The sequence below is a fragment of the Leguminivora glycinivorella genome, chromosome 25 (assembly GCF_023078275.1).
Source record: "Leguminivora glycinivorella isolate SPB_JAAS2020 chromosome 25, LegGlyc_1.1, whole genome shotgun sequence".
NCBI classification, from domain to species: Eukaryota; Metazoa; Arthropoda; class Insecta; order Lepidoptera; family Tortricidae; genus Leguminivora; species Leguminivora glycinivorella.
This window is the reverse complement of record NC_062995.1, coordinates 7940405-7962984: the sequence shown is the minus strand read 5'-3', so window position 1 is coordinate 7962984 and position 22580 is coordinate 7940405. Positions and strand designations below refer to the sequence as shown.

General features: G+C 35.8%; 1 protein-coding gene across 1 annotated transcript in view; it reads left to right on the top strand.

The window, feature by feature from the left end:
* Nucleotides 1–5430: 5430 nt before the first annotated feature.
* The window catches only part of LOC125239187 (segmentation protein cap'n'collar-like), a 252847-nt gene continuing 235697 nt past the window's right edge, over nt 5431–22580 (top strand). Inside the window, exon 1 of the mRNA XM_048146705.1 lies at nt 5431–5650. The gene's annotated coding sequence lies outside the window, so the exon portion shown is untranslated. The remainder of the gene's footprint in view (nt 5651–22580) is intronic.

Here is a 22580-nt window from a genome sequence, read left to right as displayed (position 1 = left end):
CGAGGCCATAGAGGAATAAGGGAAGAGTTGTAACTCCATACATCAGTAAATGCAAGTTATTTGTAGTGACATCTAGCGTCATCCACGCGTTAACTAGCGTAAATTATCAGTACTGCTACTTGTCAATAGATGTCGCGACAAACAAAAAGTCTAATGCTCAACAATTTTTAGCTCATATTACAATAGTATTAATCAGTAAGTACTCTGATTTCATTCCTTCTGCCTGTACCTAATATAATTTTTAAACTGTTTTAATATTACATTGTTGGCAAACGAGACCTAGTGTCGAGTAGTGGTAACGATAATTTACGCTATCTGACGCGTAATTGACGCTAGATGTCACTACAAATAACTTGCATTTACTGATGTATGGAGTTACACCTTGTTCCTTACTTGATCCTCTATGGCAGCCATTCTCAAAGTGTGCTCCGCGGAGCCCTAGGGCTCCGCAAAACCTCTCTGGGGGCTCCGTGTGAATTTTGGTCGACTGATATGCGACTTTTACTCTATTCCATAAAACCAAATATTCACCAATTGTAAAAATAAAAACAGTTCCATGTAATACCTCACATTAGAATCTAGTATAAAGATTGCTATAAACTATTTTTTTTTTTCTTTATTTAATTTAAGGGTTCCGTCAGATATTTTGTTTTCCAAAAGGGTTCCATGGGAAAATAAGTTTGAGAACCGCTGCTCTATGGTGCTATCTAGGGTTTGGTTTTTATCATAAACTTAGTAAGAGTAGGGGAGCCCAAGAGGCAATTTTTGTAGTTACTGGAACGCGTAAAATTAAAACATTAACTACAGTTTGCTACCCGTGGAGTCTGCCTTTACCGTTCTTAATAGTCTATGCTAATATTATACTACTCTTTGATGCTAGTCCGTTGGTAAGAATTGGTTAGAAAAAAAAATACTGCAATTTATATATTTTTGTCTCTTATGGGTATCGAAAAAGCTCATAATGTAATTCGAGGTTGAAACAATATGAACATTGCGAAGATATTTATAAATAAAAATCGGCCTAAAAATATTCAAAACCCTGAAAATCAACTTTTTTAATCACTTGCTGACATAACAAATATAGTCGTGTTTAAATAATCAAATTACAATACGGTTGTACTCACGTTATTATATCGCTTTTGCTGCGACATGTTTCGGGCCAATTCGGAGGCCCCTCTTCAGGCATATAGGAGTTCACGCGACGGACGGTCTGCGGAGTTTATCCGTCGCGTGAACTCCTATATGCCTGAAGAGGGGCCTCCGAATTGGCCCGAAACATGTCGCAGCAATAGCGATATAATAACGTGAGTACAACCGTATTGTAATTTGATTATTTGAATATTCTCACAATAGTTTAACATGTATAGTCGTGTTTAATCTTTAGAATCTAATTTAAGCATGAACAAACAAACAACACCTTTTTCCCTTGCTTAAGGAATTATGGGTATTGCACAATATCTGAATAAATATTATTCTACACCTACTTGATTAATACCGGAATATAATTTTATCGTAACAAATAATCAACTAATTATAACCATTATCTTGATAACTACGATACTCAACGATATCAATTTTATGGATTAGACATGGGGTTGCCAAATCGAATGATCCGAGGTAAAATTTACATCGAAATTTTCCTAACTTTTGCATCTTCCTCTTTCTTTTCATGTTAAGATATATATTGTTGTTTTAATAATGTATCAAAAACTTAAATCTATTAAGCCAACCATAGTTTCTGATGTAGTAATTCTTTAATGTCATTATACATTAAGTTTTTTTATTTATTGTACAACCCTAAAATAAAAAAAATAAAAAAATACAAAATAAAATCTTTTTTTTTCAACTCCTACCTACCAAATGGAATCTCAAAAGTGGAATCTTGAGCGTTGCGAGGGTTTCAAGGCACGATGGTTAAACAAACTTTGCCGCCGAGTGAAACACAACATTTTTCACCACACCAACACGAACAAAATGCTGGATATAAAACATCAAACTAAATCAAATCTATCAATTTATTAAATATTTATGATTAAAAATCATCATTTAAAAATACCTACATACTTGAAAAATACCTACATTTTCAAACATATAAAATTGATCATGATTAACAAACTTAGTTATGTACCGTCAACCAATTGGAACCCTAGGCCACTGTAGAACTATGTCATAGTGACGTTATAAATCAGGTCGTAAGAAATGTCTTACTGCTTGTTAGGGTTCCGTACCAAAAAGGTACAAAAGGAAGCCTTAGTTTTACATAGTTGTAGAGTGGCCTAGGATTCCAATTGGTTGACTGTACTTAGGTGTTACTTCCTATACCTACATTTATAGTAGATTGTACAATTTTATGCGAGGTAATTTTTTGGTCTGATCGAAGCGAAGACCAAAATAGTAGACGAGGGTAAAAATGGACATTTATGCCTTGTTGTACACTATAAAATAATCATAATTTACACCACTAAACATAAGACAAAACCAATTTCCGCCAGCTAACTTTTTAATTTTTTTTAAATTTTTAATGACAAAACCAATTTCATGTGATCAGCATGTTCCACGTGATATTAAAGGTGAAAAATGACCTTCGGTGGACGTGTCCCGCACCCAGAATTTGCAAAACAAAAAATCATAACTCAAGATCGAGTTGTTGTTCGCAGTTGTTATAGATATTCACGTGTAAGGTATTAGTTAGCCTATCATATTTTCTACATAAAAATAATATGTTTACATTTACGAGGTGTCCCGGGCTAGTGACTGATTTCGGTGTAATTTTTTAAACATGACGGTACTCTTACAAATTAATAGATCAGGGAGGCAGTGGCACAATTAGGTATAGTATGTTTTAACCATTCAGAGTAGAAGAGATGCGGTACCGTTTTATAAAGGGGACTTTTTAAAGGTTTCTCAGTCATTCGGTGGGTTTGGTCTCATGTTTTTTAAGATTCGGTGGTTCAATTTACTCCCACGGTTTTAATGCATTTGTCGTTATGCAAGATACTTATGAATCCTTGAAAGGATGTTATTTCGTCATTATGACACCTCCTCTGTATCATGCATGCTATTGCAGTTATCTCCAAAAAGCGATAAAATTTGATATTGATCAGTGGTGTTGATTTCCGTGGTTTCGGTGGATTTTTTGACCACCGATATCAAAAAAATTGGCCACCGACTTCGATTGCCACGTTGTAAACTGGTCTATTGAACATTATATTCTATAATTTCATACTTAAAGAGTAGGATATACTTTATAAAAACATAAAACTATGTTTGTAAGCAAATATAGTAGTACTATGGGTACAAAATTCACTACTAGATAATGATCAGGATATTATCATGTTAAACTTAGTAAAATTGCGCTATTATTAACCTTTTTACATAAACTGTCATCGAATTAACATGAAAATATCAATAAATTGAATAATAAGTTATAAATAAAGTTGAAATGTGGACTAATGTGTAAATAAATGAATTCGGTGGTGAAAATTGATTACAGTGCCCATACATAATTTCGGTGATTTTAAAATTTATGATTTCTCAAAAACTATAAGGTTCTAATGGAGGCCTCCACCACCAATATTTTTTATATTTAGGCTAGATTTTAGTAAATTGACTGACATATCAAAAAAGTAGTAAATAAAAATCGGCACCGAAATCAGGCACCGAACGTCATCTCTGAGAATCGCCCACGTGTGTTTCAGACGCTTGCTTTTCTGCCAAGCAAAACATTTTTGAACGATAATCGACTCCTATTTTATGTGATTTACTAAATTGAATGACATTTCTTCCGAGCGACGCAGCAACAACACTTGTCTTGTTGTATTTGCAAATGTTTTTCTTGTTTTTTTTTTTAATTTATCGTGAGTCGTGACACAATGCAAAAATTCGGGAAAATCCCGGCAAATCCCTACCATCTGGCAACTCTACAAATATCTAATACAATTCCAGCGAAGGTTATCTACTAGCCAAGCCGTGCTTGGCGACAACATGAACCTGCGTTCTTCGTTTAAAAAAAAAAAGAATGTCAAAAAAATTAAAACGGTCCGACACAGATAAAAGTAATACTAATCTGTGTTGCAAAAATCATTGCTCTATCTTCATAAACCAGATAGGAAATACTCGAAAGCGTTTATATAGAAAATACGCGAGACGACTGAAAAAACTAATTAGTCCGTGAGTTAGATTATCAAAGAATCTTAGACACGTATTTTTTAATTTTTTCTCGTAAACGAAAAATGACGACGGTACAGTGCGTTGAAGTTTCGCGTGACGTCACGCCTAGGTACATTTTTTACTTAGAAGTGACGTCACAAGCCCCTACTCCGGAACTTTGATGCTTTAGATCTTTGTATTTTTTTATAATTAGAAAAAGCAAAAATATGTGTTCAGTATTTTTGGACGATCTAACAGACGGACTAAACAGAATGGCATTTTTTTATGTATGTAGTCGTCATCCCTATTGACCCCTCCTGTATCGTCTTAAAACATAACTCGTAGACATAGAAATATTTTATTTGCAGAAAAAGGATACATAGCGTCTTCTCGACTTGTATGTCCTGGCGTAGTAATAGGCTAGTTTCCTACTAGTCAAATCAGCTTCTTTTTAAGAAATGTCAAAACGATTTGCTAATATGAAATTACTATGAAATACTGAGGAGTGACGTCACGGTCAATTCATTTACTTTACATCTTTCTCTTTGACTTATTAAATAGAAATTATGTTTAAACATAACTACTGTCCATATTATTCTTCTAATTATGTGGTGTTTTATTTCGTGCACTGCATAAAATATTTTATTTTAAGTATAGGAAACTAATGAAATAAAACTATGGAAACGGATTAAATCGCGTATAATGAATTTAAAATACATCCCGACGTTTCGAACTCTTTACAGCGTTCGTGGTCAACGGGTGACTGAGGAAAAATTAAAATGTGCAAAAGCTACCCACTTACAAGAAATATTAACGAACAATGACCACAAATAATATAGATTTCTAAGGCAGGTTCACACACTATTAATAAAGCTAGTTATACAATATTCAAAAAATTATAGGAAACTAGCCTATTTATGCCTAAGATGCACTTGCGTAGGTTTTTTTGTTATCGTTAGAATTAAAGGTCCGTTGAGTATCTACATATATTATGTATATCTGACATACTTAGCAATAGGTACTCTTCATCACATGCCAAGCCAACAACTTGGATCAAGTATTTATAAATGACTATGATTTAATGACTTGAATCACAACTATAGTTAAAATATTACGCCCCAAATCACAATGTACTTAACTGATATATTATTTTATATTCGCAGTTCTCAAATCGCAGACACTTTGCTTTATCAATACGGTATCAACGCTTCTTAAAGCAGATAGTATTATCATCGCGTTAATTGTACAAATAGCCTTTACGTCATCGCCCGCCATGTTCCAGTCAGTCTCTGTCCTGCCGTTCGCACGATTGTGTTTTTCGTCATCGTAACCCGACCAAATCGCGAAGCAACTGCCTGCTTAACGCCCCGCTGTCCAACCGCGACTTTTGAATTCGGTCGCGTTACCTCAGTGTTTACTTTTTCGAATTTAACTTTTTTCTAAACTTTCCGGAGGTGCTTTATTGGTGTTGTGTTGTGATTTTTCGGATTTTCAATTAAGTGTAAGTATAGATGGGAGCCAGATTTTTTTTATTATAATAAGATAATGTTTAAATATTCATTATATTTCAACGTATTTTATTTATAATGTTTATTATACTATGATCATATGTATTATATCGTTAGTTCCGTGTGCACATCACATGTTTTTTCTGCGACATAAAAAGCCTTGATTTGAGCTCAAATTAGCACTTAAATTTGACAATTCATTTAAACAGTAAACAAAACGTGATAACTGCATGGAAGTGTTTATCAAAATGAACCCTTTTTTGACTGCATAAGGTTGATAATCAATCTTTGAAATAGGCCGATATTGTTACGCAATAAAACATATTTTTGTTAAGAGAAGCGAGACGCAACATGTGATAAGTAAATATATAGTAAATAAGTACTTTAAAGCAATGAACATTAGGTTACTTTTTTACTAAAAGGGAAAGTCGATATTTAAATAACTACGCAACGCTTAAAAAGATGGACGTTATTTATGTGACATAGACTTAACGGTTATTGTATTAGAGTAGGAAATCTAATGTGTAATATTAATATGTCAATCATAAGTTTTGATGTAAGAGTAATAAGAGTATATATTATGCGTTCACTTGATTTGTTATTTTGTTATGTCACGATTTGGTCACGATTCACGATATAAAAAAATATTAGGGTCATATAAGTATACTTAAACAAAAATTACACTTCCAACATTAAAATACGATATAAATAATATCTATGAGTATACAGGGTGGAAAAATCGAATGTCACATGGATGGCAACTACCTTAAATATTGTAAATAGCACATTTTGTGTAAGGGAGACTTTCCTCTGTTTTTAAAAACAATAAATTCTGCATTTAAGGATTTATGAAAAATCGCTTGCCTCAGTCGACCTAACTCGAACCGATCAAATGTGACAAAAAATAACGTGCCAAATAATGTGCCAAATTTTCATGGCCTTCCGTTATTCTGATTGTATTTGTTATTTAGAGAAAAATGAACCTTATCAGTAACCTTTTCAATCTGCATCATAAAATAAGGCACGTTATTTATTGTCACATTTGACCGGTTCGAGTCCCGACTGAGGCATTGATGTGGCATTCGATTTTTCCACACTGTATAGGAAGTAGGTATGCTAAAAATCAAGAACGATTTACTACTGAACCGACAAAGCCCATACAAAAAAGCGTACCTCTGAAAATTATGGGCATTTTAGGCTTAAAACTAGATGGCGCTGTTCGCAGCCTGGAAGTGGCCAAAATCATATTTTCCCCAAATAAATTTACTTGTTTTTATGGTTTATAAGAACAAATGACATATTTCTTTATTTTAAAATCATGATATCACGTCAAATACACATTTTGAAAAAAAAAACTGTCGAATTGAGAACCTCTTCCTTTTTTTGAAGTCGGTTAAAAATTTGTAGGCATCATCAGTGTAGTTATGATAGTATTTAATAGGTGGCGCTAAAAATCAAGGTACGATTCTTAGTATGAAGATATAAGTACGTAAAAACGTGAACACGGAACTCTTATTTCATATTTATTTTATCATTATACGTCTATCTATTTGACTGTTTATTGTTCCGTGTTAACCGTGTGGTATGTCAACGATATTTTACTCATTTAGGTGCTTATAAAATAAAATTCACTACGTTATAAAATTAAAAAATCTGTCGATAAAGTATATTAGAACATTTAGAACGTTGACAGTAACTGTCAACCTTCTAAACTGTTTAGTACTTTATTATGTAGGTTATATATTATTATGTATAAGGAAATAAGAGCCAAATATTTTTTTTATTTTATTTTACCTTTATCCACATTCATTTTTTCATAAGGTACTTCCAAAATACTTATTATTTTATATAAAAAATGTGCAGAAAATTTTGTCCTATGAACTGCAACTTGCTCGTTTTGGATCTATTACTACTATTACTACATTCAGGAATTAGGATTCTGTTTTATGCTTTGTTCAGGATTCAATAAAAACTCCTTATTTTGCTCCCTTGACACATGTTATAATTAAATAAAATGTAAAAAATCAAAATTAAAGTAGAAATACAGCATTAAATATTTTTTACGTCGTTTTTATTAAGTACAGCTAATGCTATGTTAGGCTCTTAGGTAGGGCCACTTGCACCAACGAAGATGGAGGGTTAACCCACCATTTTATATGGAATTTGACAGTTGACAGCCCACTAACCCTGAGTTAAGTGGTTGGTGCAAGTGGGCCTTAATGGTTTTTGTATTTTGAGAAATTACCTACTTGCGAAACTTTCTATTAATAGGTACGTAAGAATAAAACGCCCACTAACGATCAGTCTACCGAACTTTTACTTCTCTTTGGATTTAAATCTTCAAGCTTAATGTTTTAAAACGCAATATCAAGACGATAGTTACAATCTGCTAACAACTAACAAATAAATAAATAAAATAAATAAAAAATAAATATTGGGGACACCTTACACGGATCAACTTAGCCCCAAACTAAGCAAAGCTTGTACTATTAAATACACTATGAACTAATAAATTAAACGATATACATACTTAAATAGATAAATACATACTTAAATACACTATGAACTAATAAATTAAACTATAACTAAACTAAATCTACCTATAAAACTTGTATCAATCAAAATTATGATTTATAACCTAACCACAGAATTAAAATTTTGAAAAAACCCCGACATACTAGACCGACTGAAACATTGCTAAGAACACTCCCGACTAATTCAGCTTTTAAACAAAAAAAAACTAAATCTAAATCGGTTCACAGACAGACAAACACGTCAAACGTATAACACCCCGTCATTTTTGCGTCGAGCAAAACACAAACACTTAAAGATTTGAACTTATCATTACCAAAGTCAGATGGCAGTCGCTTTTCGTAAAAACTAGTGCCTACGCCAAATCTTGGGATTAGTTGTCAAAGCGGACCCCAGGCTCCCATGAGCCGTGGCAAATGCCGGGATAACACAAGGAGGATGATGATGATGAAGTTGTATAATTGAGGAAAATAAAGTATATTGGCTGACTATACGACTATTACTAACTTATTAAGTATCGTTTAATTAATGGCGTCATTCCGAGAAATTCAAACAGGTATTATTATTATTCATATTATATTTATTGATATTCATAATAAACAATTACACTTATGCAAACATTCATTATAATGCGCCAAAATTAAATTAAAAACCAGTTTGTTGGCGCTCTATATAATTTATATTAAATATGGGAATTACACGCCTACGTGGCAGTTGGCTTACATTCCCATAAAAATTGCAATATTTTAAACGGGACAATCGAGTATAACTATGTTTTTAACTAACCTCCTCCTTGAAGTCGCGAAATGTCTGGTTGAGGTAATTGGTGACCGAAGAGCTGGCGAGTTCCTCGCACAACGTTTTAGCATTGCGATACAGCGAGGAAATGTCGCCAGTATCCTTGGTATAATGGGGCATATTATAAACATTAGCTAGCTTTTAAGTTTAGTCTTAGTTTCTTATATAATTATGTAAATATGTGCATGTAAATAAAGATTTATACCTCCTATTTAAGTTTGTTATAAGTTTGACTGTCTGTCTGTCTGTGTGCATCGTGGCAGCAGCTCCAGAACGGTGGAACCGATTTAGTTTTTTTTTTGTTTGAATGCTGAATTAATCGGAAGTGTTCTAGCCATGCACCATGTCTCATGAAAATCGGTCCACTATGTAGGGTTTTTTTTTTTTCAAAATTTTAATTTTGTGGTTATTTAGACTCGTGTTCACATATTTATGTACGTGTATCTGAACAAGACAGTTAGGTACTCTATTGTACAATGGCAAGATATCATATAAATTTATCAGTGGCAAGTTCGAGTAATGACAAAAATCTGCTCTTGGGCTCCCCTACTATTGTTAAACAATATATATAACCTCAATTTTCAACTGAGCGATTTTTTTTCATGTTTTGCACTTGAGCCCTATATGTATCCACTGAAAACATCTACCATATGCAAAACATGAAATAAATCGAGTACCTATAGGTAGTTGTAATTTGCCCCTATCCTAATTGCCCCACCTTACAATTTTCCGTGAAATCGTCAAACAAGTAATGATTTGCACGTATTATCACTTATTTGATAGTTTTGATACATAGTTTACTGACTTGCAGTTTTGCCCTGGTTAGTTTGTTAGATCTATTAGGCCGGCAACAGACAGTCTTAAAAATTCATAATCTTAGAAAAGATTTGTATGCAAAATGACACTGACAGATCTGTCAGTGTTAGTTTGAACTGTCAGTTTGCATACAATTTTTTTTTAAGATTATGAATTTTTAAGGGAGGGCGCAGACGGGCGACGCAACAGTTTTGTCTCCGTCGCTCGGTCTATGGGCTAGTATGAAGGTGCGCACACGTTGCGATGCAACTTTTTTGTCGCAGGGGTCGACGACAGGCCTGCGACGCAACTGTCTCCTTCCCTATGGGTTTCAATGCAAGTGCGCACACGGCGACAAAACAGTCGTCGGTCGGTTGTCAATGATGCCAGTTATTCGAAAAAAAAACATAATTTTAAATGCAGATTGTTGAAGACGACATTGATATCTGTCTTTTAATTGAAGAAGTAGAGGAAAGACTGATTTTATATGACAAGAATTTAAAAGAATATTCCGACAATATTAAGAAAAAACGATGCCGGGTTGTAAAATCATCAAAACTTTTAAACACTCATCCTGAAGTACCAAAAAATTATTTTAGATAGGCTCTCAATTTCATGAAAAAAGAAAAAGTTGCATCCGAAATATCCAAAGATAATAGAATTAGTCTATGGTAATAGCTTTTTAGTAGTCTGTGGTTACGTCGCTGTCGTTCCCGTGTGCGCACCTCGGAGACTGTCGCAAGGGGTGACGACAGAGACAAAAAAGTCGTCGAGCGACTGTCGCCCCCGTGTGCGCCCTCCCTAAGACTGTCTGTTGCCGGCCTTAGCGACGAAGCCTCTTCCATTACCACAGAATATATAGTACGAGTACTTATCATTACCATTACATTACCAAAGAGGATCAAGTATTATAGAGAGTTACTGTCAAAGTAAAATATGTATTCACAGTGCATAGACTGCCATCTCTCGACACGGGCTTAAAACTTTTGAACCTCAGATTTGGCAATTTAGCCCATATTCTTAACCTGATATGTGTTAAAATGTCAATTATTAATATTACCGCCATCTAGCCGAGCGTCCCCCAAAGGTGTAACGCCATCTAGGCCACCGTACCGTATGGTTCTAAGGTACGTTTATTTCTTAGACTGTAACTGTCTAAACGGAGTTACATATGTCTTTGCCATTACTTACTTGACATTTAAGAAAACATTACTCGATAGATAGCGTTTTCACATTATCAGTGTGCGTAGTCGAATGCACAAACGCTCACGAAACGCTCACGATAATATCTCTTTCGTAGCTATCGCTCTATCGCTCTTGCGTATTGGCGTGACAGAGCCAGACTACATTTCTGCGGCGTTTCGGTGGCGTTTCGCGTCGCGTTTTTGAATTTCGAACGCAGGAATTCGCCGTTCGAAAGTCTGTGGAAAACGACGTAATGCTATTTTTGAAAAAGGACGGCTAGTAGTTTTAAAACTAGTGGTAATGACCACTCGCTTTCGATTCTGTTAGTAGAATTGAAATCGCTGGTAGTGGAGATATTATTGAACGAATTTCACGAAATCGAATGGCCGAGATTAAAAAATCGGCCCCCAGGGCCAGATCCGATATCGGATACATGTTTATCGTAGGCCACGTCTTTGCCTTTGGCTAGTCTGTGGCCAAGAGTAAGCCCATTTATAATAAAAAAACTAACTAGAGCCGAGTGTGTGTATAAATAAAATAAGTGATAACTCATATGTGCAAATTGTTAGTAATTTGGTGTAAATTGTTAGGCCGCAAAAGCTGCTTAACTAAAAACGGTCAGACAGCGTACATTATTAGTACCACTACTCGACACTAGGTGCCAACAGTGTCGCGTCTGCCAAAAATGTTATATTAAATAGTTTACAACTTATATTACAAGTTATATACAACATATAAACAGTTTACTTATATACAACATATAAACAGTTTACAACTTATATTACAAGCAGAAGGAATTGAAAACAGAGTACTGATTAATAGTATTATAATATTAGCTAAAAATTGTTGAGCATTAGGCTTTTTGTTCGCCGTGACAGCTATTGACAAGTAGCAGTACTGATAATTTACGCTAGTTGACGCGTGGATGACGTTAGATGTCACTACAAATAACTTGCATTTACTGATGTATGGAGTTACAACTCTTTCCTTGCTTAATCCTCTATGGCACAGAATACATATTAGTACTCTATGGACAGAGCTAGCATTGTACAACTTGTACAAGTAGTGGCACGTAAGTTTAGCGCGCTAAGAGGTGCTCACGTTAGCCCCGGAAGCTGAAGACCCGGGTTCGATTCCCAGCTTATACGTAAATTTAAGTTAATTTTGCTAGATAAAGTAGTTAGTCGATTAAATATTTTGCAGATTTCGCCAGTATAGAGTCACTATAGAGTTTCATTTGTAGTAAAAAAGAATCAAACGCCAAATTGTGGCAGTTTTTCTCATTTGATTAATAGTTATCCGTTCCAAGGCCGCTGGTAATGAACTAATGAATGGTTGAATGAATGAATACCTACACTTACGGAGGCAACAAAAAAAGTGATTGATAAAAGTATCCGTCTGTTATTTATTTATTTTCCAGAGCAACGGCATAGGTCATGTGTAATTCGATTTGCTTTTTGTGTGCCCGTATATTTTCTCCTTTAGGTACTTTACCGTCAAGTGGCTTATGGCGCATATTTAGGGTAGATTTTGTTTACATTTAGTTCAATACTTACGAGTAAGTACGTTTTCCTAATCTAAAATTCATTCAACATTCCACAATGCCTGAAGACTCGTCGCCTCTTTAACCAATGTGTCCTGCCCACCATGACCTACGGTGCCGAAACATGGACGCTCACTAAAAAGGCTGTGCATAAGATCCGAGTTACACAGAAAGTCATGGAGCGTGCCATGCTCGGTAATCTCGGTATCAATCAAGATTCAAGACCGGGTGAGGAATGCCGAGATCCGTCGTCGCACCAAGGTGCAAGACGTGGGTTTCGTCATTACCAAACTAAAATGGAGTTGGGCGGGACACGTTGCTATTAGACAGAGTGATGGCATGCAGATGGACTAAAATGTTAACAGAATGTTGACCGCTCACAGATGTAAGATGCTTGGCATCCGTTAGCCCAGTGACTTATTCAAAAAAGGATTCAAAATCCAAGTTTTTGAGAAATATATATATATATATATTACGTTCATATTGTGTAAAGATGTTGTCCACAACTATTTTTTTGCTAGAAATCCGTTAACTTTATCTGCTGTAATTATGTTTTCGTCAAAGACATCACGGCAAGATACTCGTTTGCTACTTTCAATAGCCAAACATAATCAGAAAATAAATCTGCAAATCCAGTTTTGTTATACGATATAGCTAATATTTGGCAAAGAAAAGCTTGGGGGTGGACGAGTCATCCGGAAAATTTGAAAACCACAACTGGATCCGAAAATTGACTACTGGATGAGACTAGCTCAGGACCGGGACAAGTGGCGTACTAGAAGAGAGGCCTATGCTCAGCAGGTGATAAAGGGCTGATATGATGATGATGGCGATGAATCTAAAATTCTAGTAAATGAATGCTAAGGAAAATCTTTCTCTCGGTAAATGGATCATCGTCAAGAACGTGACCTTGGCTGTTATCCGGGTTTTCCCTAACGCATTTAAGTTTCTTAGTAAGAGTAGCTTTATTCGTAAAATGTGTGTAAACCTAGGTTTACAGTCTGACTCTCGGATTTAGGGTATTTTCAGAATTTGGGACGCCCAATTAGCGAAGTTGTTAACAAGAATTAACTCGCTGTCAGTTTTGTGTGACCACTTAGACGTCCGTTGCGCGCCGCAAGACATGCGTCTTATGAGTGTGGATGGTCCCTAAGATCTTCAAAAAACTTTACCTGTCCAATTAAAATTTTGAAAAAAAAATCCCTGGCGTAGAGACCGATTTCCATGAAACATGGCTAAGGACACTCCCGACTAATTCATCTTTCAAATAAAATAAAAACTAAATCTAAATCGGTTCATCCGTTCGGGAGCTATGATGCCACAGACAGACAAACTTGTAACACCCCGTCGTTTAAATTTGTCCTGTTTCATGGAAATCGGTCCACTATGTAGGGGTTTCTCTCAAAATTTTAATTTTGTGGTTCGGTTATTTTCATACTGTATTTAAAACCTCTTCATTTGTGTCCAACTGTACCTATAAGTAGGTGAAAACAACCCCTTATAAATAACTAGCGACCCGCCCCGGCTTCGCACGGGTACTATACCTACATGTAAACCTTCCTCTACAATCACTCTATCTATTAAAAAAAACCGCATCAAAATCCGTTGCGTAGTTTTAAAGATTTAAGCATACATAGGGACATAGGGACAGAGAAAGCGACTTTGTTTTATACTATGTAGTGATAGTGATAGTGATAGTGATGATGCATTGTCACCGATAGGAATACCCTGGCCTTCGACACTTTACCGGTAAATCAATAATATTCCCACGCGTTCAATAGAACACTACGGATGCATTAGGGTAATTTCGAAGCACAGAAATACTCGGGTAATTTCGAAAGGGGAATCTTGATATGATGGAAACAATGGTGATAAGGTAACAGACCCAATCATGGACAGTTTAAGAAAAAATTTCGTCTGTTTTTGATATTTCACTGATAAATTTAAAAATTCTACCGCTAATCATGTTAAATCTTGAATTTCCTATCCTTCTTTTACATTTCAAGCGTATTGCAGAATATACTACTATTGGTTTCTTCATAGTTAACAAATTAAAACTAGGTGTTTTTTCTCCAATTATGGACGGCAGTTCTCCAGTAATGGATCCCCCATTAAAGACAGTGAAATAAGTTTAAAATTTTACTTTTAAAGCCAACTGATACTCAATGAGCTGATTTTATATACCATAAATAAAATTAGTTTGGGTTATTTTAACATAGGATTGTTTCTTGTAAATTTTGGTTTTGTAAATTGTTCCTTGTCCAACATAGTAGGTATAGGTACGCAGTTTTTCGGTTCCAGTAATGGACACTCGCAGAATAACGCTATTTCTTTATATCTTTGGAGCAACAAACTAGTATGTTCTATACCTTATCTCATGCTTAATGCAGTAAGTAAAACTCATTCAAGTTTACACCGAGTATTATTTTTTTATTATTTTATACATGAACTCAACTCTCTTAGCAACATTACTAAGAATTCGTCTTGATATTTTTTTCAGTAAACTGGTGAATTTTGTGTTGTCACCAAATCCTTCAGAAATAACAGAATTAATTGAAACTTCAAAATTAAGCAGCTCTATTGTTTATACTTTTATACAACTCTTGTTTATATTGCATTGCCGTCAGTTTTTAGAAACTAATTTTAGATACTTATTTTTAAGGATTTGTGTTTTTTTGTCCTTAATGGCATCACCGTCCATTATAGGGTAGGTATTTTACATTATTTATGTGACTTTCGAAATTAGGCGACTTCCGAATTACCCCAATGCACCTAAGGATGATTTATAAAGGATTGACAATCATCATACCCATAGAGTATATTGAATAGTATATCATACCTCCCTATTGTTAGCGCCACCTATTAAATGTACTATCATAACTACACTGATGATGCCTACAAAATTATTTTATTCAAAATGTCTAAGATTGAAGTGATATCATGATAATTATTGAAATGGGTAAAGAAATTATGTCATTTGTTCTTAAAATAAATTAAAAACACGCAAAAATATTGGTGAGAATGATATTTGCCACTTCTAGGTGGCCGATTTTTGAATCTCGACGGCCATTCGATTTCGTGAAATTCTTTCCATAATAATTCCATAATATCTCGACTACTAGCGATTTAAATTCTACTAACAGAATCGAAAACGGGTGGTCATTATTACTACTAGTTTTAAAATTACTAGCCGTCCTTTTTCAAAAATAGCATTACGTCGTTTTCCACAGACTTTTGAACGAAGAATTCGTGCGTTCGAAATTCAAATATCGATCCCCAGACCGGTCATCAAAAACTACAGTAATACATGTTTCGTTGCTTAAAGTATACGAAAACTGTGTAAAGGTCAGAATCGGTCCAAATCTATGATTTCGTAATTTATTGCCAATTTTTAACACACTTCTTTACCCAGAAGGAGATTCAATACCTCTTCGGTTGTGGCTCCCTTTTTTAGGGTTCCGTAGCAAAAAGGTACAAAAAGAACCCTTCTGGTGGGACTCTGTCCGTCTGTCTGTTTGTTTTTATGTATGTTAGGCTATCAGTCTGAGAGTGAAGATTTCAACAGCTATCATTGGTATGTAGCCTACTAGAAATCAAGTCCCATTCATTTGGTGCTTCGAAAGTTACGAGTTACTAGCGGAAGTCTCTTTCCAACTTGTCATATTAGACATTGACATTCACTTGTCCCCTTCATCAAATTTATGATTTTTATCAGTTTTTATTTTATCAAAATAGTGGAAAATATTTATATTTTTGCTAAACATCAACGCTATAATTTTTTTGCTGCCTAATTCTCCATTAAGTTGATACCAGAGACGATTATTAAATTTTAGGTTTTTTTTTTTCATAGTATACTATTTTATACAACTTTTGGCGGTCGAAAAAACGCATTTTGCACTAATATATTTTACTATATTTTTAGTAGGTATGTCAAAAATACACCCACAAGGAACTAAAAAAAACCAAACTTCGGTTCTGTGGAAATTATTATGACTCCAAACTCTATGGACTATACTAGAAGCTTGCGGAGAAGCGGACGAAGTGGCGAAAGTGCGTTGGAGATGGTCGCAAGTTCGTCGATGAGACCCGGGGGCCGATTTTTGAATCTCGGCTATTCGATTTCGTGAAATTCGTTCAATAATATCTCCACTACTAGCGATTTAAATTCTACTAACAGAATCGAAAACGGGTGGTCGCTACCATGAACCTATAATTCTATGGACGGATAACTCCGAAGAAAAACCTGTGATTCCATCATCCACATTGATAGCTTTGTCTATGACCTCATCCACTAATCTCCCGTTAGTCGGATCGAGGCGCCCGTGGCGAAAACATCTCCAGAAAAATAAGAAAATATGCCTACATGCGTTGTCAAATTGTGTAAAAATGACAATAATCGAAAGAAAAAATAATACGGAGCAACTTTTCATGCATAAATTAATACTTTATCGCGTTATTATGCGTATAATCACAATATTAATTAATGTTCATAATCGTAAACCAACAAACTGCAAAACAAGAGTGTGACCAGTATTTTTTTTAAATAGTGTTTGCACACGGCGCACTGAGTCATTATTATTTGTTAAAAACAAGATATTTGTAAGTTTCCATTAAAATAATTAAATTTAGATAAATTAAGTGAAGAATTGATTTTCTTTTGACCTGAATTATAATTATTTTGATTTTAAATCGTGTTTGCACATCGCAAACCGTCTGCCATTGCTGGCTTGAAAAGTCGCCACCAAGCCATAAAATAACATTAAAAAAAAACGTCCGCCATTGTTGGGTCACAGCCGGTCTTCAGTGAGACTCCCTCTGTTCTATTACTACTCTGTGGTCGCTACCACTAGTTTTAATTTAAAATTACTAGCCGTCCTTTTTCAAATAATCGCACTACGTCGTTTTCTACAGACTTTCGAACGGCGAATTCGTGCGTTCTAAATTCAAAAATCGATCCCCAGGGCCCGTTTCTCGAAAGGTACAAGCCTTGTATTACAAGTGCGCGAACTGTCAAATCGTATGGGTTGTCATGGAAACACACTTGTAATACAAGGCTTGTACCTTGTACCTTTCGAGACACGGGCCGCTGGTTTGCGGCACTTGCTGACATAACACAAGGCAAACATAATAAGCCATTTTGTTATCACCGACACTCGTGGACCGATTTATCGTTTACAAAAATAAGATTTACTCGTTTTGGACATTTTATCGTCTTATCGTAGTTCGTAGCTAATAGCAGACGAAGGGCGCAGTGAATTTGCGTCGCTGCCGACATGTGAAATATAAAGAATGTTGGTACTTACATGAGATTAATTGAAACACCCAAAATCCAGCCAATGCAGTTTTTAATATTGTTTATATATTGAAAACATTACATTGTGTGTCAGATTATAATATTCGCATTACGGATTAACTACGATTTAATATAAAAATAAGGGAGCCATATTGTTGGCTCAGCGGAGGAGAATCAAGAGAGCAGTGACAGCTCACCACAGATATATATAGAGTTAGTGTCTCATAGAGACCATAAACAATGTGGGGTGTACAGATCATTCGATACTCCTCCTTACACATCACATTGGATTATATTATATTTAAATATGGCTCTACTATATTGACGTAACTCTAGTTAAGAACATTTATGTAGAGCTTAAATATAACAAGCTTTCATACAATCTTATATTATAGCATGCTAAGAATAAAAACAGTAAATGATGCATAACTTTACATAATAACATCAGTTCATCACAAAAACAAAACATTTTAGAAACTACGGTTTGAGATTTAATGCTTTCACAAAGGTGTTATGTTTTTGACTACATAAAGGCTTAGTTAGTACATCTGCCACCATATGGTCAGTTTGCAAATATTGTACACTTAGGTATTTCTTTTGAACTAAATCTTTTACAAAATGATATCTTAGATCTATGTGCTTAGTTCTTTTATGGGAGTGATCTTTTACAAGAAGCAACTTTTGTGCACTTTGACTGTCGTTAAATACAACTACATTACAAGTTTTGTCTAGAATTTCAGAAATGAAACTTTTAACAAAGCAAATGTCTTTGCAAACGTCAGCAATAGCTATATACTCCGATTCACAGCTAGATAGAGCAATACAACGCTGCTTTCGGGCCTCCCAATTTATAACATTATTGCCTAATTTTATGACAAACCCGGTGTAAGATCGACGGTCTGATATATCGTTTGCCCAGTCCGCGTCTGTGTAAGCATTAATATCAAAACTATTGCTTTTAGTAAAGTACAGTTTATAATCAATTGTACCAGCTAAATAACGCAGAACCCGTTTTGCAGCGCGCCAGTGAGTTTCATCAAAACAATTACTAAACATGCCTAACTGGCTGCATGCAAATGATATATCAGGTCTTGTACAAACACTTAAATACATCAAACTGCCCAACAATTGCCTATAGTTATATGCATCATCATCAATACATGCTTTTTCTGATTTTTCAAATTTTACATTTACAGGTAGTGGTGTGGAAACAGCCTTACAATTCATCATATTATACTTTAATAATAAACGCCTTATGTATGCTGACTGATCTAATGTAGTTATGCCATTTTTCCTATAAACATTCATACCTAAACAATTTTGTAATTTACCTAAATGACGAACTTCAAAATTATCTTGCAAAAGTTTTAAAACATTTTTAATACAATTATTATGAAAAATATAGAAATCGTCAACATACAGAGCTATAATTACATATTCTGTCTCAGTTTTCTTAGTATATATGCAAGGTTCACATTTACTTTGTATATAATTATTTTGTGACAAAACTGAATGGATTTTTGCGTTCCACATCCTACTTGCCTGCTTCAGGCCATATATACTCTTATTTAACAAACAAACTTTGTCATTAGATTTAAAACCTGATGGTTGTTCCATAAAAATTCGTTCATTTAATTCTCCATTTAAAAATGCAGTAGTGACATCTATATGATCAATTTCTAATTCTAATTCAGTTGCTAAAGAAAATAAAATTCTCAAGGTGCTGTGCCTCACTACGGGTGAAAAAGTGTCAGTGAAATCTATCCCCTCTTTCTGACTAAAGCCCCGAGCAACCAGTCTAGCTTTAAACTTAGAATCTTTACCTGAATCATCTAGTTTCCTTTTAAAAACCCATTTACACTTAACAATATTTTCGTTTTTGGGCCTATCAACTAGCGTCCAAACTTTATTTTTGATCATAGAGCTGTACTCACTTTGCATCGCCTCGCACCAACTATCCTTCTCTGGAGAGTTGACCGCTTCTTCATATGACGAGGGTTCATCTAATGACCCGTCAGCCATGGTTGATAACATGGATAAATCGTAGCTGTCAAATCTGCTCGGTACAGTACCTCTCGTACTACGTACGGGGCGAGAGTTAGATGCGTCGGCAGTGACCGACGACATTGACTCCTTACCAGGTGAAGAAGACTCCGGCACAGAAGACACAATGTCCAGTGGGACACAAGCTCCATTACCTTTGTCATTACTATCAAGTGATGACGCAGGAAGCGAAGACTCTGAGCCCTCCGGCACATAGTCCCCATCACGCGCGTCATCATCACCTTCATCGCCAGTACAGTATCTTTCAGACAACGGCGACCACGCAGGTGGCGTCAGCGTCTCCGCATCTGAAATTTGACGAGGGCTAGTTGAGCAAGATTTGTTAGATTTATCACTTTCATTATTAAAATTGGCATTATTATTTAAATTCATTTCATTATTTAAAATTATTTCATCATTTAAAACATCATGACTAGATTTATTTGAATTTAAATTATCCACATTATTAAAATTGTTAACATTAAAATTGCCATTGCTCATGTCAACATTATAAAAATAAAAATCATCTCCGCATTTTGCCTTACACCTGTCATTTTTACCAGGAAATTTATTTTCTATAAAAGATACTGTCCTTGAAAGTATTACGTTACGAGGATTGGCAGGATCACTCAAACGATAACCTTTGCAATGTTCACCGTAACCCACAAAAATGTACGCTTTTGCTTTTGCATCTAGCTTGCGACGTTTTTGACTAGGAATTAAAGAATAAGCAAGACAACCAAAGACGCGTAAATGGCTAACATCTATCTCAGATTCAGACCATAAGCGTTCAGGAATGTCACCCGACAGAGCCCTGGTAGGAGACCTATTTTTCAAATAAATCGCGCACATTACGCTTTCTCCCCAGTAGCGATTACAAAGGCCAGATTCCTGTAACATTGCTCTTGCTTTATCAAATATAGTTTTTCCTGCACGCTCAGCTCTGGCATTTTGCTGTGCCGAGTAGTGTACAGTAGTCTGGTGAATAATGCCATGCTTCTGAAGATAACTACTGAGTCTATGATTAACATACTCTGTACCATTATCAGTGCGAAGCACTTTAATTGGCAAGTCCTTTTGTTTCTCTACTAGGTTTTTGAAATTAATGAAATGGGAACTCACCTCAGATTTGTTCTTCATCAAGTATCCCCATGTCTTCCGGGTATGGTCATCCGTGAAGGTTAGCAAGTAGCGTGCGTTGCCCCATGAGCGTACTTGCATCGGGCCAATGACATCTGAATGTATGAGCTGGTTCGGTTGGGAAGCACGGCTGGTGCTGACCGGGAAAGGAGCTCGAGGCATCTTCCCAGCCAAGCACGACTCGCAACTACCATGCATGTCTTGAGCCTGAAATCGAAAATTCATGCAATGTTTCCCATCACCCAGTATCCGCATACCTTCTTCTGATAAATGTCCAAGGCGTGAATGCCATGTGCCCATAGACACACTTGACGCAGCATGAGCCTTCTCTGTCCCTTGCCTATGCATGGGCTTGAGAGACTCCTCCTCAAGGACACGCCGCCCTTGCACCTTAACTTTATACAACCCTTTTTCTTTCCTAGCAGTTAAAACATGGTTGCCTGTGATTTTGCATTCTTTATATATTTGACAGTTATCCTTATTAAAAATGACAGTATATCCCCTGTCTGCAACACGTCCTACTGACAGCAAATTACTAGTGAGGTCTGGCACATGGAGAACATTATTTAGGCTTATACTAGAAGTTATGGGAACCCTACCAGTATTACTACTAACTAGTTTTTGACCATTAGCAATAAAAACAATAGAACTTTTACCTTGGGTTTCACTAAAAAGGTCCTTGTCTGAGCACATATGGGACGTCGAGCCGGAATCCAGAATGAACTCTTTGGAATCCTCACTGAAGGCTGCATTCGCACAAGCATACATAGATTCGTGTGGATTCTTCTGCTCATCCTTTTTCTTCTTGAAGCACCTTTTGTCCGTGTGTCCATTCCTTTTGCAGTATTTGCAGAATAAGGCACCCTTCTTCTTTTTAACATAATAAGCCGTGGAGTTCTCCTCGCCGTTGCGCCTGTGCTCCTCCTGAAGCAGACGCGTACGGACAACCTCACTTTTCAAATTACTGGTTAAACAGGCAGTCTCCAAGCCTGAGACAAGATTGTCGAACTCTTGAGGTAGGCCAGACAGCAGTATCTCAGCAACCTCAGCATCATCAATGGTCTTCCCGATGTCATCAAGCTGTTGTACTAGCCGCATGACAGCCTCTATGTATTCTGACATGTTGGAATACTGCTTGTATTCAATCCTGTGAAGCTGTCTAAGTAGAAGTACCTTCCTGTAAAGGCCCTTTGGCTCGAACGTATCCGCCAGCTTCTTCCAAGCCTCCTTAGCAGTCTTTGCATCTCTGACATATTGGTATAAATTGGGCTTGATGGAGAGGCAAATGCGAGCCAAAGCACGGCTGTCTAGGGTCGTATCGGCATTGGTGCCCTCGACGCACTTCCATAGACCCTCCAGGGTCAGCAACATTTGCATAGCAAATTTCCAGTTGACGTAGGAGTTGATGCCATCAAGTTTTTCGACAGGGATATTATGGTCCGTATTCTTCATTGGTGTAGTCATCTTGATAAATGCGAATTGGCTGGATTTGGGAAATATATCAGATTACTCGAGGGGAGAGAAATCTTGTGTCACATGTATAACCTCAAAATCTTAAACCGTCTTGGTGTTAACAAATCAGGTTACAAATTTC